Source organism: Canis lupus, chromosome 1 (assembly GCF_011100685.1).
Source record: "Canis lupus familiaris isolate Mischka breed German Shepherd chromosome 1, alternate assembly UU_Cfam_GSD_1.0, whole genome shotgun sequence".
NCBI lineage: Eukaryota > Metazoa > Chordata > Mammalia > Carnivora > Canidae > Canis > Canis lupus.
This window is the reverse complement of record NC_049222.1, coordinates 72,470,964-72,490,069: the sequence shown is the minus strand read 5'-3', so window position 1 is coordinate 72,490,069 and position 19,106 is coordinate 72,470,964. Positions and strand designations below refer to the sequence as shown.

The window sequence follows — 19,106 nt, the reverse complement described above, 5'->3', positions numbered from 1 at the left end:
AGAACCCTAGAGCCATTTGTAGAGACACAGTGGGACATATCTACTATTTCTACCAAAATTGAGTTGCTGATATGTCCCAGGAACTGTGCCCCATGCTTTACATACATGTCTGTAACTCCTTTCAACAACTCTATAAAGCAAGGTTTTTTAAAAAAAGATTTATTTATTTATTCATGAGAGACACACAGAGAGAGGTAGAAACATAGGTAGAGGAAGAAGCAGGCTCCTCAAGGGGAGCCCGATGTGGGACTCGATCCCAGGACTCCAGGATCACACCCTGAGCCAAAGGCAGATGCTCAACCACTGAGCCACCCAGGCATACTCCCCTCCCCCCTTTTTAAGATTGTATTCATTTATTTGAGAGAGAGTGAGAGTGAGAGAGATCACAGTGGGAGAGGGAAAGGGAGAAACAGACTCCCTGCTGAGCAGGGAGCCCCATGTGGGGCTTGATCCCAGGACCCCGAGATCATGACCTGAACCAAAGGCATACACTTAACCAACTGAGCCACCCAAGCTCCCTTGTAAGGCAGGTTTTTATTATCTTTGATTTGCAGTTTAAGAAAGTGAGGTCTGGCTCATAGGTAGCAAAACTAGGGTTTGAAAATCATGGTCTTTGTGACCTCAAACGCTTTTTACTTCTTCCTCCACTTTGGCCACCAAATAGCTTTTCAGTCCTCTTAGAACATTCTGAAATGTTTCTTGTCTTTACTTAGGTAAGAGTATGGGAAGAAATTCATAAGAGAATATTCTATATTTGGTTTTCTGCTCTAACTTAGCATGAGTGCAGAGAATGTCTTTTCTTCCTACATATTTCCTTACACTCATAGTGTACTCAGATGACCCTGTTAAAATTCATATGGGAACTGTTTGGAGGCTCTTCCTGCATGTCTTCAAGGCTGGAACTGTGGAGTGATCTTTTCCTGACCTGGCTGGTCTTTGGCCAAATAGGACATTGAGCAAGCCAGAAACCAGGCCCCAACAGAAAAAAGCAAATAGAAATAAATATTTATCCTCATCCCAGTGGGATCCCTACGTTTTCAGGATCAAAGGCCTACTTTGTGTGTGTCTTTTCATAAGCCTTGGATAAGTATACAGAAGCAGGCGACCTGTAGTATAGCAAAGACTCTGTGGTACCCAGGCTCTTTAACCCTCAAACAAATTCCCTGGTGATGTTTAAAAAATAAAAAGGCAAAAAGAAAAGCAAAACAAAAACCCTGAAATCCCATTTATAAAAATAAAAATATAAATTGCATTCCCTAGATGCAGAATAAGAAAAAGGAGAAACAGAGTGGGAACCAAAAGGGAAAAAAAGAAGAGGAGAAATGGAAAAGACCAGAGACAGAAAACAAGCAAAGAAGGGATGGAGAGCCATGGTTTTGGGTTTGACGCTGGGGAATCTTTTTTATAGGAAGATGGAAGCAGATGACAGATGTGTATTCTTCTTATTGTGTGCATCGTCTTCTCAATTTCCTTGATAGTGTCCTTTGAAGCATAAAGATTTAGTTTTGATGAAGCCCAGTTTATCTGTTCCTTCTTTGGTTGCTTGTGCCTTTGGTGTCATATCTAAGAAACCATTGTTTAATCCAAGGTCATGAAATGTGCACCTATGTTTTCTAGTAGTTTTATAGCTTTAGCTCTTACATTTCAGTCTTTAATCTATCTTGTACTGCGTTTTGTGTGTGGCATGAGAACTTCATCCTTTGCGTGTAGATACCTATTTGCCTCAGATTTTTATTCCTTAATTCAACAAACATGCATGGCATACATATTGTGTGCCAGGCATTGTGATAGATGCCAGGGATAAAACTGTTAAGAAAATAGTCATCAGTTTCAGAGTGTTTCAGAATCTGGGGACAAAAAAAACAATTTAAGAAATTTGGGGGTAAGATAAACTTTCAGAGGATTTAGATTCTTGAGCAGTGTTTGTGTTTGTTTTGTTTTATATTGTTTTCCCCAAGGAAAACTGGGAAATGAGGAAACCTGCATGAGGATTACCTAGAATGCTTGTTAATAGAGCAAATGGAGTGATTTTCTATGTATGTGATTCTTCTATAACTAAGTGTAAGATACATACTGTTTTATATTGAAAGCCAGCTAGGCCTGGTTATTATTTCCTCTTAGATTATTATCAGATATCTCAACAACATTGATTTATATTTTTTAACATTAAAAATATCAGACCTTTTCTGTGGCCTTAATTTGAAATCCAAAGAAGTAAGACATTGTCTAACCACATGTCAGACTGCAGTTGTGGAAGTCATTCTTTTAAAAGCCTATTGATGAAGAAATGTTTTAGATGGGAAACATGATATATGTCTGGAAAGGGACATTAGAAAATGTCCCCATTCCTAAATTGGATGCACTTCACAAAATAGGCCATGCCCGTGATGCCAGGGCATCCGGCAGAGTTTCCTTTAGCAGCTGGCTGCAGCTGCTCTTTCAGCCAAAATTCTTCTTTCATAAAAACCCGCAAAATGACTGTGAGAGTACCCCAGACTTACCCTGGCCACTTGGCAGGTGCCAACTGGCCCTAGGTACAATCCATTATTCCCTTGAGCCAGATTTCCTTTGCTGTTCATTCCCTGAATAGAGAGGGAACAAAATGCCCTGCCTCTAGCTCTCTCTTGGCATTTGAGGCACTTGGTGGGTTGGATATCACCTGACATCATGACTGCAGGTGGCAGAGAGGAGCTCTGCAAAGGAGAAACACAATGATACATTCACATGCACGTTTCTGTGCTTTGCCTGTATAATCCAGGGGTTCATGTGTGTGATAGAACAGCATTAGCAGAGTGACTACATAAGCTACATCTGATGTTTGACTTTTAAAATGGGTAATGAACTTCTTCCAACATGTGAATTGACTGGACATAAGACTTGTTCTATATACTCAAAGGGACTTAAAGGGAAAAGTGAAGATCATTAAGAATATTGTCTTAAGTTCTAGAAGAAAACATGACTGAATTCCTTTTTTAACCTCAAACTGAGGAAAACTTCTGGATTCAAAAATCCAGAACCAATAAAATGAAATATTGATAAATTTAGAGCATGCAAACAAAATACTTTTGCATGTAAAAAAAATAAGCAAAACAAATGACTCACTGGGAAAAAAATATCTGCACTTTATACTATAGACAATAAATAATGAACTTTTAAAAATTAAAGAGGAAAAAACCCCAATAACCATATAGAAAAATGAACTACAGATATAAATAGTTCACAGAAAAGAAATGCAAATATCTCTTAAACCTATGAGAAGATGCTCAACTTTGCTCATCATAGGAGAAATTCAAATTATAAAAGCACTATCATTTCTTACCTATCAGAATGGCAAAGATCCAAGTGTCTGACATACTTTGTTGATGGAAATGCAGGGAAACAGGCAATTTACATTGCTGGTAGAAATGCAAAAAACAACTTAACTTCCATGGAGGGGAATTTACATACCTAACAAAATTAGGTAGTTCTTTTATTCAATAGTCCAGCTTCTAAGATATTATCCTAAAGATATATTGTCAAAAACAGGAAAATATGCATAAGGTTATTTGTTGGCACAGCAAGAGACTGGAGACAGCCCAAATGCCCATCAACGTGGGCTGATTGAGAGAAACTATGGCACATTCACACAATGGCGCACTATGTAGCTGTAAAAAGAAAAGCCGACCATCTCTAAGACTGTGTATTCTTTAGGATGTATGGTTATATGAAAAGAGCAAAGTGGAGAAAGTGTGTGTAGTATGAATTGCTAAATTGATACTAAATATCAGTTCCTTTGCTATTTAACAAAAACAATAGAAATATAAATTATAAAACTTTTTAGGATGATTACCTATAGTGGAAGGGAATAGGATGAGAGAGACAGATATAGGAGCTAGACTTCTTTTAACTACACTTATGTTGTAGATTTGGTTTTGGAATCAAAATATTGTACATAATTATGAACGTAGGTATTTTTTAAGCAATCCCTAAAAATTAAAAGCAAAATGAAACAAATGAACTTAACTGTGTTTCAGATTGGCAACATAACTATACAGAGTAACTATTCCAAGTACTTTAAAGTATAGTAATTTGATTGTATACTTCTAGTGGAATTACTGTGATCTATATCATGAGTGGTAGTGATAATATTACTAATTTGAGATTAGTGTCTATTGTAAGATAAAGTAAATGAGTAATTATGTTGGGGTCTTTGAGGACTGAGATTTAAGCTATGGGAGAAAGAAGATCCAGATGTAAAATTGATAAAGTTAAGTAAAAACTCTGTAGTTATGAATTTGAAATGAAGTGCTTGTGAGCTCACCGTGTAGCATCTTGAGAAAAAACATATCCTATTTGTGTCAACTAAAAGGCTGAACAATGAGCATCTCCTAGCACAAAGATTGTGGTTTCTAACTACCATTTCTGACTAAAAGGAGCTAGGGCTCCTTAGAAATGATTGTTTCCAAATTTGGAGCAGGAAATGTACCACTTGTGCCCGGAGAGGTTTTTTGGTCATACCCGAAAATAAGGAAGCTGTCAAAGATACAACCAAAGGACTCAACCAAACTGAAGAGATTCCCACTGGGGCAGTTTGAGCATCAATAGGATAGTAAGTACAGTGGTTTAAAATACATCAAACATATTTAAATCCATGAGTAGATAGTAGAAATAAACTCCCATAATTGCTCACCTTCTAATGATGCCAGAGAATGAATTCATTATTTGAAAACAGATGAAGAGAAAGAATCAAGCATTTATCCTGTCCTTCCTGAATACATTGTATCTCAGCATAATCAAATTATTAAGAAGGGGAATTTCTCTTTATAGAAGAATTCCAGCTAATAAATTAAGAAGTGATGATAGAATGGAGTATTAGCATTTTGCAATCCCTAGTTAATTAATGGATCTAGGCAATGATCTTTGGGCTTACCAATGAGGGGGGTGGGGACTCACAGCTCATCTCTGTTGAAATTTTCTTGCACAGCAAAACCAAACAACTTGAATCTGATCAAGCCTCTAGATCTGATTATCAATTTACAGGAAATACAGAGAACAGAGAGACCAATTAAATGACTTTACAGGCATATAATGAGCAAAATCTGAGCAATCTTAAAGACATGTTTTTTTCAAATAAATTGCAAGGAAGAGTGACATTGGAATCTAAAAGAAACTTAGAGAAATACCAACCAACTCTTATTATGGGCCTTATTTGAATTTCAGTGTGGACAAACCAACTATAAATAAGCATGGATGAGATAATCAAGGAAATTTTAACACTAGATAGGTGATGATATTGAGGAATTATTGCAATATTTAAGATATAATAATAGTATTATGATATTCTTTTATAAAAAGTCATGTTAAAGCTATACTGAAATATTTCTTTGAGGGATACAAGATGTACATCATGAAGCAGCTATAATGTGGTATAGTGAATGGCATAAGAGAACATTTATTGAATTATTTTTGTCTATTTTTTAAAAAAATATTTATTTATGCATGAGAGAGGTAGAGATATAGGCAGAGGGAGAAGCAGTCTCCCTAATGGGAGCCTGATGCAGGACTTGATCCTAGAACCTCAGGATCACGACCTGAGCCAAAGGCAGATGCTCAACCACTGAGCCACCCAGGCGCCCCTATTTTTGTCTATTTACTTGATTCTTTCCTAACTAGTCTGTAAGTCTCTGTACAATGACCCTTTATTTTCAATTCTCTATCCTCAGTGCCTACCACCATGCCTTGCCATGGTAGAGCCTCAGTAGCTCTTTGTTGAATGAATATTGAGTCACATTTAAGGATGAAAGGGTGTAGTATTGGCATGCATTATAAGTATAATGAGAGCTGTAGGCAGTGAGAGAAGAGATCTTTGACATATACAATTGCCAAGGAATGCTTCGTGGATGAGAAAGGATAGATGATGCTTTAGGAATGGTAGGAAGAGGGATCCCTGGGTGGCGCAGCGGTTTAGTGCCTGCCTTTGGCCCAGGGCGCGATCCTAGAGACCCGGGATCGAATCCCACGTCGGGCTCCTGGTGCATGGAGCCTGCTTCTCCCTCTGCCTGTGTCTTTGCCTCTCTCTCTCTCTGTGTGACTATCATAAATAATAAAAAAAAATTAAAAAAAAAAAGGAATGGTAGGAAGAGCATCTTAGAATGACAGGAAAAATGGCATGAGTTCCTACGATGATGATAGGGGCAGCACTGGAAATGTTATATTCAGAGGATGGGGCAGGTGGGTGGGGGTGGGCAGTTGAGGTAGGTCCAGCTGAATCAGAAAGTTGTTGAAGTACTTTGAATGTTAGAATGGGAATTTTATACTTGTTTTGGTAGACAGTGAGGAGCCATTATAGATTCTTAAAAAAGGAAAAGTCATGATAAAGGATAGGGATTCTTTAAGAAGATCCACAAACATAGGATCAATTCATTTTTTTTTTTTTTTAAGATTTTATTTATTCATGAGAGACACAGAGTGAGAAAGAGAGAGGCAGAGACACAGGCAGAGGGAGAGGCAGGCTCCATGCAGGAAGCCTGATGTGGGAGTCAATCCCCTGACTGACCGGATCACACGTGAGCCAAAGGTAGATGCTTAACCCCTGAGCTTCCCAGGTGTCCTGGAAATATGTAAGATTTAGGTCAAGTTTCATTTTTTTGTCTCTATATACCCAGTGATGTTTTAACGTTATTTGTTGAAATACTACCCTTTCTTCTTTGAATTGCCTTTGCACCTTTGTACCTTTGTCAAAAAAATCAGTGACCATGTTTTTGTGAGTCTGTTTCTGGACTTTGTCATCTCTTCCATTGATCTGTGTGATTTTCCAGTCTCTAATAGCATACCTGTTTTGATCACTGAAGCTTTATAATCTTAAAATTGGGTAATATGATTCCTCCAACTTTCTTCTTTTTAAAAATTATTTTGGTTAGTCTAATTCTTTCAGCTTTCCATATAAATTTTAGAATTAACTTATCTATATCTACAAAAAATTATACTAAATTTAGATCAGATTTGCATTAAATCTAGAGATAAATTTGGAGAGTTGACATCTTTACTGTGAGTCCTTACTTTGAGTCTTCCAATTCATGAACATGGCATATCTCTCCATTTATTTACATCTTCTTTGGTTTCCTTTATCAGTGTTTTGTAGTTTACAGCATACAGATCCTATGCTTGTTTTATTTGATCAAAAGCTAAGTATTTCACATTTTAGAGTTACTATAACTGGTATTCTTTTAAAATTTTGGCTTTCAGTTTCATAGCTAATATAAATACATATGATTTATTTTTGTGGGTTGACCTTCTATTTGTGATCTTATTTCTCATTTATTAGTTCTAGGAGTCAGGAAAAAAAAGGACAATTTTCTTTCTTCTTTTGTAATTTGTTTGACTTTTCCTTTTCTTGCCTTACATTGCACATTTAGGACCTCCAATGTGATGTTGAATAGGACTGGTATGAGTAAATGTCCTTGCCATATTCCCAGTCTTAAGGAAAATGCATTCAGTCTTTCATTGTTAAATATAATGCTACCTGTAGGTTTTGTAAATGCCCTCCCCAAGTTGAGTATACTCTCTTCTATTCCCAGTTTGCTGAGAAATTTTAACATGAATGGATGTTGAACTTTGTCAGATGCTTTTTTTGTATTAGCCAATATGATTATGTGGGCTTTGTTCTTCAGATTGTCAATATGGTAGATTACATTGATTTTCAAGTATTGAACCACCTTTGCGTTTCCAGGATGAACCACACTTGATTGTGGTGTATATGATTCTTTTTCTCTATTTATAGATTCAATTCACTCATATTTTTTGAGGGTTTTTCTATCTGTTCATGAGATATATTGGCTTACAGTTTTCTTGTATTATCTTTGACTTTTTTTTAAAGATTTATTTATTTATTCATGAGAGACACACACACACACAGAGGCAGAGACACAGGCAGAGGGAGAAGCAGGCTCCCTGCAGGGAGCCATTTGTGGGACTTGATCCTGGATTCTGGATCCTGGGATCAGGCCCTGAGCCAAAGGCAGGAGCCCAACCACTGAGCCACCCAGGCGTCCTATGACTGGTTTTGATATTGGGGTTATTTTGGCCTTATCCAACTGAGTTGGAAAGTGTTTTTAATTTTTTTTTTGGTTTTGTTCTCTTCATTTTCTTCAAGAGATTGTGTAGAATTGATGTTTTTTACACATTTGGTAGAAACCACCTGGGCCTGGAGAATTTCCTTTTTTTTTTTTTTTTTTGGTTGGAATTATCTGATAAATGTTTTAATTTTTTTTCTCTGCACCTTTTTAATAGATAAAAAAATATATATATAACTTATTTTTTAATTTAGTGATTCATCACTTACATATAATACCTAGTGCTCATCATAGCAAGTACCCTCATTACCCATCACCCATTTAGCCCATCACCCATCCACCTCTCACCATCAACCCTCAGTTTGTTCTCTATCATTAAGTCTCCATGGTTTGCCTCTCTCTCCTACTCTCTCTTTTCCCTTATTATATGCTCATCTGTTTTGTTTCTTAAATTCCACATGTCTGAAATCATATGGTATTTATCTTTCTCTGACTGACTTATTTCACTTAGCATAATACTCTCTAGCTCCAATGTACATCATTGCAAATGGCAAGATCTCATTCTTTTTGATGGCTGAGTAATATTCCGTGTGTGTGTGTGTGTGTGTGTGTGTGTGTGTGTGTGTAATATTATATAAAACATTATGTACAATGTACTACATCTTTATCCATTCATTCCTCTGTTGATGGACAGTAAGGTTGCATCCATATCTTGGCTATTGTGGATAATGCTGCAATAAACATGGAGGGTACATATATCTTTTTATACATATATATATGTATACATATATATACACACACACATATATATACATACATGTCTCTGTGTGTATATATGTGTGTGTGTATATGTATATATACATATACATATATATACCACATCTTCTCCATTTATTTATTCTTTATTCATTCAATTAATTGATGTTATTTGGGCTCTTTCATAGTTTGGCTGTTGTTGATAATGGTGCTATAAACATTGGGGTGGATATACTTCAAATCTGTATTCTTGTATATCCTGTGGATAAATACTTAGTAGTACAATTGCTGGGTCATAGGATAGTTTTATTTTTAACTTTTTGAGAATCCTCCATACTGTTTTCCAGAGTGGCTGCTCCAATTTGCATTTCTCTGGGACTTTAATCAACACAATGTTAACTTTTTTAGTGTTGTTACATAGGAACCTGAAGCTTTAAACTTTTTTTTTTAAGATTTTCATTTATTTATTTGATAGAGAGAGTGAGATAGCATAAGAAGGGGGGTGGGAGGCAGAGAGAGAGAGGCAGAGAAGAGAGAGGGAGAAGCAGACTCCTCACTGAGCATAGAGGCTGATGTGGGGCTGGATCTCATGATCCCCGGATTATGACCTGAGCTGAAGGCAGATGCTTAACCAACTGAGCCACCCAGGTGCCCCTACACGTTTTTTAAAATATATTTTTTCCTCTGTGTTGTTCAGCCTAGATTCTATTACTGTATCTGCAAGTCTATTGAATCTTCGTTACTTTTAATCTGCTATTGAACCTGTACAGTGAGGGGGTTTTTAAAAAATCTTGGTTCTTATATTTTTCAGTTTAAAATTTTTCTTTCTGTTTAGATTTTATTTACTTATTCACAAGAGACACAGAGAGATTCAGAGACACAGGCAGAGGGAGAAACAGGCTCCTCAAGCCTGATGCAGGACTTGGGTCCCAGGAGCCCGGGATCACAACCTGAGCTGAAGGCAGACACTCAACCACTGAGCCATCTAGGTGTGCCCAGTTTATAAACATTTTCATTTGGTTCTGCTTTGTATCTTCTATCTTCTATATCTTTGCTGAAACTTACTACTATTTTATATATTTCAAGAGTGTTCACTCTTACTTCCTTGAGCATTTTTATAACTACCTTAGAGTCTTTCGCAGATAATTTCAATATCTCTATCACCTCTGCATTGTTATCCATTGACAGTCTTTTCTCATGTGACTGACATTTTCTCGATTCTTTATGTACCTATTAATCTGGGGTTATATTCAGGACATTTTATTTTATTTTATTTTTTAAAGATTATTTATTTGTTCATGATAGACATAGAGAGAGAGAGAGAGAAAGAGAGAGAGAGAGAGACAGGCAGAGGGAGAAGCAGGCTCCATGCCGGGAGCCCGACGCGGGACTCGATCCCAGGACTCCAAGATCGCGCCCTGAGCCAAAGGCAGGCGCTAAACCGCTGAGCCACCCAGGGATCCCCTATTCAGGACATTTTAAATTTTATGAGATTTGCATCTTGTTTAAATCTATAAATATATACATATATTTTAAAGCAGGTAATCACTGCAGTTGGGTTTAGGCTAGAAATTCTGACCAGTCTTCTGTAGATTGTGGTTTCAGTGTCTGCATTGTTTTAAAAGTCTTTGTGCTGCTGTTTGGATTTGTTCCTCTTCTGTGCCTCCCTATGGGAAGCCTAGTTGTCTTTCCCTTTGTGCAGTTCTCAGATTCTTCAGTATGCTGTTGATGAGCACATCCTCACATGCGTGGCTTGGGAGTGAGCCCAGAAGCTTATAAACAGTGTGATTGGGTCCTGAGCCCCTCCCTCTCTGCAGTCTCCCTGCAACTACTATTTTCCCTGGGCCTTCTTGTGGTCTTCTGGCCAGAAAGCTGGGCGTTAGTTAGTTGCCCCTTTTTGTCATATGCTGCCCACATCTCTGCCCTTGTCCAGGGCCAACCAACAGCAGTACTGACTGGGGGAGGGGGGGTGGGGAGCAGAGGTATTTACCTCAGCCTCCTGGTATTTACTTCAGCTTCCTTTACATTGCCAGCTTCAAATGTAAAGGAAGTCTTCCTCCCCCTGTTTTAGGTGCTTTCCATCCCACTGTCTCCACTGCCTGTCTCCATGGCTGCTCAGGATTGCCTGGGGTGAGAGGAAAAGGAAGTGGGGGATTTCTCTTTTATTTCCTCTCTCTCTCTCTCTTTCTCCTCCATTCTCCCCCCTTTCCTCACAGCTTTAAGTATTCTCCCTCTGCATCTCATTTCCCCTTTCAATTAGAGAATTTCTTCTGGAGTTCTCTCTTTCCTTGCCTTAGTGCCTGTCATCATTTTGAGTCTGGGGAATATTGCAGGGAAAAATGGGGATTTCACTGGTTCCGTACTATTTTGAGTTCTACTCTTTATTGACAACTTTTTTGCTATTTATTTTTCAGAGTCTTCAAATACTTGTTCCACGTATCTGCCAATATTTCAAGTTTACCTTCATTGGGAGAGGTGAGGGTGAGGTGGGCTTATTCTCTCTTGCAGCCAGAAATCCCTTGGACCTATATTCTTGTGATCGACATGTGGGGCCCCTGCGTGGACGAGAGTTTTCCTCAAAGGACTTTACAGTATTCTTAATTTTGCCTGTATCCTGCATTATAATGACATTAATAAGAGCTTACTGAAACTGGTTATAGTGGTAGTTTAAAAGATTAGAAATTCATTCATTCATTTTTATTCACCAAAACTGGATAAAGTTCAAAAACATTTTCATGTTGTAATTGGAATGCTTATCTTTTATGGAAGTAATAATACTTAAAAAAATAAACAGAGGTAGTAGGAAAATGTTAAAGTCTTCATAAATTCCATGCTTGCCTCCCCAAAACTTATTCATGTGCCAGTGGACTTATTGTACTGTTTGAAGGCTATAGGGAGCCAAGGCCTATGGTTTTTCACCTAATCTTCGCGGGTGAGGTCCTCTTGTGTCACCTCTGCTTTGCTTACTGTGGCCTTCGTGTGGTGCAGCAAGTGTAGGGCCACAGTGCCAGGAAGCAGTGCCCTTGACCCTGTGATACCAGATTTCTCCAGAGGCCAGAGGCAGGGCTCTCGTGCCTCCTTTCTCCTCAGGCTGGCTCTGGAAGCTCCCGGGAACAACCCAGGAGTAACAGAAGCCCCACTGCCACATTCAGGCTGAGGTGAGTGCATGGAGGCAGCCAGTTCTGCAGTGGTAGTCGCCCTCCTCCTTCCCCACCTACCCTCTTCTCTCTAGGTTAGCTGCATGGCATTCTGAACTCCTGCTGACTTACCATCTACTCCATGAGTCACAGGCACTGCCTGTTCTTCCTTCAAAGTAGCTCTGAGCCCTCTTTCCTCCTTTCTGAGGGTGCTTCCTGACCACAGTACCTGTCATATCAGTGGGCTTTTGAGGAAGCCTCCTTCTGAGTGCCCCTGCCTTTGGCTCTGCCCTCACTCAGTGAAAACCAAGTGGAAATTTAAAAAGTGTCCATTTCACGGGTGCCTCGGTGACATAGTCAGTTAGGTGTCTGATTCTTGGTTTAGGCTTTTCTGTACTACTGTCAGAACCCTCCTCCTAAAATGCAAACCTGATTATCCAGCCTGCCTGAGAAGTGACTAGAATTGGCTGCTAATTGCCTTAGCACAGCATACAAGGCCCTTTCCTGCCTGCCTCTGCCCATGTGTCAAGACGGTGCCCCACAGGAACACAGATTTCTTTGCGGTTCATATTCTACCATCCACGTTTTTTTTTTATGCCTCTGCATCTTATCACCTCTTGTTCCGTTAGCCTACCTTGTCCTCCTTGCTCCCCTATCCCCCTCCTCGGCTGCCTGGGGACCTTGTACTCATCTCTGGAAACTCACATCAGTAGTGTCATCTTTGGTGGTCCATCTCTGATCACCCAGCGTGAGTTCATCTCAGCCTCCTCTTTTCCCATGGTACATTCCACATGTTTCTATATTGTATTTTCCATTCTCTCTTGTGATGGTCTTTGTGCATGTTTCCTTCTCTTGGCCCCAGTTCTTTTTTTTTTTTGGCCCCGGTTCTTAAGGCGCTCACGGTCTACTGTGTCTTACTTGTACTTAGGTCCCCAGCATCTGACTGTGTCTAGCATCTAGAATATGTTTAACTGTCAGTGGGTCATTTGTTACTATTACCAGTTTTGCTCCTTCAGCCTCCTGTGTTAGTTGAGTACCAGACATAGAATGTCTGTGATTCTTTGAAACCGTGTTTTTAAATGGAAATTACAGGTAAAGTTTATTCAGTTTAACCGAGACTCCCTTCTTGTCTAGTATTACTGTAATGACTCTGGCTTTTGAATACTCTATTACTCTTCAGAACAGGAAAGATTATATTTACACGAGCCAAACTGCAGATTTTGCTGGCTTTTTGTTTCTCATATTTGAATATACCTTCCCATCTTTTTTTACATACATCTCAGTGTTTTTTTCAATTATTGCTATCTCAGTGTTGGTAAAATCTATGCTATGGAAAATAATATTTGATAAATCTAGGTATAGTTATTATTTATCTAACTATATCTAGGCTATTTATTTTTCCTCCACAGAGTTGCTCCATAGAGTTTATTGCTCCTCCACAGAGTCATACTTGGCATATTCTTTAAATCCATGAGCACATCATCAATAGCCACTTTGTGCCAGAAGCCCTTAACACAGGGGAGGCAAATTAATCTGGAAAATGTGTCCTTGAGGAACTCATGGTCTCAGAGGGTAGACGAGCCTGCTCTGAGGGCTGCTCATGAGATCGGAGCAGGCCAGGTGGGGGCTGCCAATGAGAGTGGAGTTCAGGTGGAATGGTGTGAAGCCTGTTAGGTCAGGGCATAAGTTACCTGAGCCACTCAGTGAATTCCGTGTGGAAATTTAAAAAGTATCCATTTCACGAATGTCTGGGTGACATAGTTAAGTGTCTGACTCTTGGTTTGGGCTTACATTGCCATCTCTGGGTTGTGAGATTGAGAGCACTTCATTGAGCCCCATGTTGGGCTCTATGCTCATTGGGGAGTCTGCTTGAGACTCTGCCTGCCCCTCTGCCCCTACCTCCTGCCCTTTCTCTCTGAAATAAATAAATATTTTTTAAAAAGTGTCCATTTCAAGAAAAAGTGAAGAAGCCCAAGAATTTAATCATTCATGCAGTTTATCAGTTTTTTTTAAAAGATTTATTTATTAGTTATTCATGAGAGACATAGGCAGAGGGAGAAACAGGCTCCCTGCAGGGGAACCCTACCTGGGACTCGATCTCAGGACCCCTGAATCATGCCCCCAGCCAAAGGCAGTCACTTATCCATCCACTGAGCCACCCAGACGCTCCCATGCAGCCTTTCAATTAAAAAATATTTCTTGAACTCTTACTGTGTAAGAGTACTATCCTAGATATCCTAGATATTCAAGTACTATCCTAGATATTCAAAACAGATAAAGTCCATTCCATTATGGAGATTAAGTTCTGTTTGGAAGACAAATAATAAACGTATCTATGGGTGAGATAATGAAAGTGCTATGTAGAATAAAGCAGAGAGGAAGGGAACTAAGAATATAGAAGCTTGCTATTGTGCAGATAGTGATGGTTTGAATTCTTCCTTTATGATTTGGATACCTTTTATTTCTTTTTCTTCCCTAATTGCTCTGGCTAGGACTTCTAGTACTGTGTTGATTATGGTGCTGTGAGTGGGCATCCTTATTTTTGTCTTGTTTCTGATCTTCGAAGAAGAGCTTTTAGCTTTTCACCATTGATTATGATGTTAGCTATGGGGAAAACTTGCTATTTTATATGGCTAATTAAGGTGGGACTTTCTAATAATGTGATATTTGCACACAGACATGATTGAATCAGGGGAGTGGATCAGATGAGGCAGAGCCGCTGAAGTGGGAATGTATTTAGCAAGTTGGAAGAACTACAAGAAGGCCAGGCTACTTAGGTTGAATAAACAAGGGGAAGAGTGGTAGGAAGTGTATGGTGGAAGAGTTGCTGAGGACCCAGTTGTGTAAGGCCTTCCAAGAGATCTTTTATTTTGAGTGGTATGGGGTTGAAGCCTGAAGGTTTTGTGTAGTTAGTAACATGATTTGTATCTTGAAATGGTCGTTCTGGATGGATACCTCATATTTTGGTTTGGGGAATAGGGACAGGTATACATAGGGACATGTATACAGGCATACAAATAGGGACATGTATACAGGCATACAAATCAGAAAGCAAGTGGAGAGATCCATATGAGAGAAAGTGTAATATTGAATGAGCTAAGAAGTGTTCACATTTAGGATATTTTGAAAATAGAGCTGATGATATTTGGGAGTGGTCTGTGTGTAAGATATGAAAGAAAGAGGAGTTGGGGACCACTTCAAGATTTGTGGCCTGAACAAAATGTTGATGCCATTTTATTGAGATGGAAACAGTAGGGAAAGATAAAATTATAGGAGAAAATTAAGATAGGCTTTATATTTATTTTGAAACTTGTAAGTGGAACTGTAGCTAGAATTCATGGAAACCGATGGCTGGAGATATAAATTTGGAGAGTCTTTAGGATACAGATGGCATTTAATGTCGTGGGGCTGGAAGAACACATTGTGGAAGGAGATAGAAAAGATAAGAGGTGTGAGGACTGAGACATGGTGGGCAAGAGTGTGAGCCACTGAGAAGTGGAGTATATGATAATGCAGTGTAGGATTTGGTCTAGTGAAGGTCATTGGTGATCTTGAAAAGAGTGGTGCTGATGGAATGGTCGAAAGGCAGCTTACTTGGAGTGAATTAAGGAGAGAATGGGGACAGGAAGTTGTGACATCAAGCACAGGAAGCTCTTTCAAGGAATTCTATTGTAAAGGAGAGAAGAGGAATAGGGAAGTTGCTGGACAAGCTGTGAAGTCAGGTGAGCATGTTTTATTGTCTTTGTTTTTAAGATTTTATTCATCCATTTGAGAGAGAGAGAGAGAGCATGAATGAGGGGAGGGGCAAAAGGGGAGGGAGAAGCAGACTCTCCATTGAGCAGGGAGCCCAATGTAGGCTCCATCCTGGGACTCCAGAATCATGACTCAAGCTGAAGGCAGACACTAACTGACCGAGCCACCTGGGCGCCCTTCAAACGAGCATGTTTTAAGGACAGACTGTAACAGAGCATATGTGTATGCTGGTGAGAATGATCTGAGTAAAAGGAAGAAGTGATGAGAAAGGAGAGAAAGAACAGGTGGCCATGGCATATTGTAGAAGGAGAAAGGATAAGAAGTGTGAGAAGAGGGATGGGGATCTAGAGTAAGAGCAGAGTGGTTCTTTGATGGGAGCAGAAAAGGTTCACCCCCACCCTGTTAGAGCAGGGCGGGTACACATGGAAGTGGTTTTAGTTAGGGCGGTATATTTGGTGGTGGAAGAGCTAGGGAGTTCCCTGATACTTGCTTCTGTTTCCTATACTGGACTAGGTGGAGAAAGCCTGGGGGGGAGGAGGACATTCAGGGACTGTTGCTTGGAACAGGTGACATCTCCCTTTTGGTTCTTTATGCTGTTGGTTCCTTGTTAACACATATTTTTTTGAAATTGAATAGATTCTTATAGAAGATTGAAGGAAATGAAATTCATTCAAGAAGGAATGAAACAGAATTGTGTTATTAGGTGCCAGGCAAGTAGCTGATTTCCTTAATTGGTTGAATCATTAATGGGGTAGGAGATTGGGCCCTTCTGTGTGGCAAAAGAGGAAAAAAGATATGAGTGGGAGAAAATTTGAGTTATGTTGGAACCGAAACAATCTCATTAGTTACTCTTAATATCCTTAGACATTCTGTAGGGACAGTTGATATCCTTTAGCAGATGAAGAATGAGAGCACAGAGCATTCCAATAACTGCTCATAGCACCCAGCAAATTAGTGGTAGATGCAGGATTTAAATGCTATCCTTGAATTTCTAGTTCTTCACTTGGTCCCTGGACTGAAGCAAAGTGCTAAATCTTGACTGTAAACCACCTGTAGGATTGGGGACACAACATGGCATTAGTCTGTAATGTTCAGGCCCTTGCTGCTTCACATAATTCCTACAATTAAAGTGGGAATTATTTGGCTACCGGCTCCAGGGGAAATGTAATATTGCAATTAGTTGTTTAGTTCCCAATTTAAGGCCCTCTGTGCAAGAGAGCATCTCATCAGCATACATTTGGTTAATGAGGGTTAATGAGTAAAACATGGAGCCTGCCTCCATGATGGCTGTAACTGCTGTGCTTTCTCCATTCTGCAAATGCATTTCCTACTTCATGACTGGGGTACGTGCACACACATGTTGTTACAGTAAACATAGACATCCATAGAACCTGATTATGCATCTTGATTTCAGCAGGGGTAGGGAAGATAGGCAGAGGAGAAAACGTGTCTTAGAACTACAAATTAGGTAGGTCAAATTTGACATTATGTTGTCGAAACATTTACACTTTGAAGACAAATCTGTTTTTTGTTTGAGATTAGCTTTAAGAGTGTTTTACTGGTAAACCTAACTCCATAGACTGGTTTTAGGATTAAAGGAGACAATGCATGTAAGGCATTGATAGCAGTCTCCTACACATAGTAAAGGCTCTTTAAATATTCATTTCAAGTAATAATTATTATTGTATTTCTCTGAATGTATTTTCCAGGGGGCAATAGATTTCTTGAAGTATTTCTAATGGTAAAATGTTACCTTTTAGTCAGTACCATCTTTTTGTTAGTAATAGGAAGAAATGGGCCTTTTAATTAAGTTATTAAAATGCAGAAACCCCACAAATGAACTTATTGAACGCCTAATTGAGCATGGCACTGTGCTCAGTGCTAATCAGAGAGAACCCTTCTTTCCCACAGATCTAGTCCCTGCCCATTAGCTGTTTATAACCTATGACAGATGCCATGGAGATGAAGATGACCACCAATGTGATTAAACCTTACTGTATGCCAGAGTCTGTTCTAAGCACTATATGTTTATTCCTCCCAGCAGCCCGCCTTAGTCAGGGACTCTGGTCATTCCTTTCTCATAAGAAAACTGAAGCCTGCATACGATGGTACAATGGGTTTTGAGCCTACTGCCTGGATCCCTTAACTACTATGCTCTACAGTCTGTTTCTAATATGAAGTAAACTGAAGCAGACCCCATTGATTGCCTGCCTAAAATCCAGTCCCATTCTCTTGCTTGCTGGAAGGGCCTTGATTTTGTTTGGTTGTTTACCCCTCCATGTGTTTCTCAGAGAAGGTGAATCCTGTCCACATCTCCCTTAGTAAATCCCAGTTCATCTGAGCCAGTTATGGTGTCCATTTCTTCTTGCCAAGAACCTGATTAGGCAAGGACATTTGACAAGATTCTGGCAAAGGAAATATGAGGGGTCACTTTTTGTAGACTTCTGAGAAAGAGAAATGGGTTTCTTGACTGAGAGAAAAAGACACATTAGGAAGTATACCTCTCTTTTTTCTCTTGATCTTTGATCACGTTTGGAAATGATGTCTAACAATGTGGCAGCCATTTTGCTACTGACCTAAAAAGGAAGCCAATACCCAGAATAAGGCACTGCAGAGACAGTGGCAGAGAAGCAGAATAGGACCTGACATTCTATGCCTGGAGACAGCTCTTGCATGTATTGTTATATGAAAGAATAAGAGTCCTCATTATTTAAGCTAGTTTGAATTAGGCTTTCTACTACTGACAGCTAATGGTATCATCATTTGGAGCATCCCTACAGGTGTGCCTTGGCATGCTGGTGTTTTGCAGATGTGTCACAGTATGCTGAGATGTATAGATGCCTTCTGCCTTCAGGTGGCCTGGAGGGACCAGGGACAGCCAGAGTCCCAGGCCTGTTACCTTTAGCCACAGGCAGGCTTGATGTTTAATCCAGAGAATTTACAGATATTTTCTATGTGTGTCAGGACTTTAAGAAGGTTGGGAAGATGAAAACATGCTCCACATCATGTGTCATCAGGAAAATGCAAATTAAAACAAAAAATGAGGTATCACTGTACATCACTATTAGGATGGCCAGAATCCAGGCTGCTAATGCCAAATGCTGGCGAGGATGTGGAGCAATAGGATCTCTCATTCACTGCTGGTGGGAATGCAAAAGGGTACAGCCATTTTGGGAGACATGTTAGCAGTTTCTTGCAAAACTAAATATACTTTTACCATATGATCTAGCAATCATGCTCCTTAGTATTTATCCAAAGTTGAAAACTTATGTCCACACAAAAACCTGCATGCTGATGTTTATAAAGGCTTTATTCATAATTGTCAAAAATTGGAAGTAACCGAGATGTCCCTCAGTGGGTGAATGGATAAATAAACTCTGGTCCATTCAGACCGTGGAATGTCATTCGT

The 19,106-nt window shown here is 39.4% G+C and overlaps 1 protein-coding gene across 49 annotated transcripts in view; it reads left to right on the top strand.

Moving 5' to 3' along the window:
- Window positions 1–19,106, top strand: part of C1H9orf3 (aminopeptidase O (putative)) — a 332,909-nt gene that overhangs the window by 105,646 nt on the left and 208,157 nt on the right. The gene's annotated exons all lie outside the window — the stretch shown is intronic.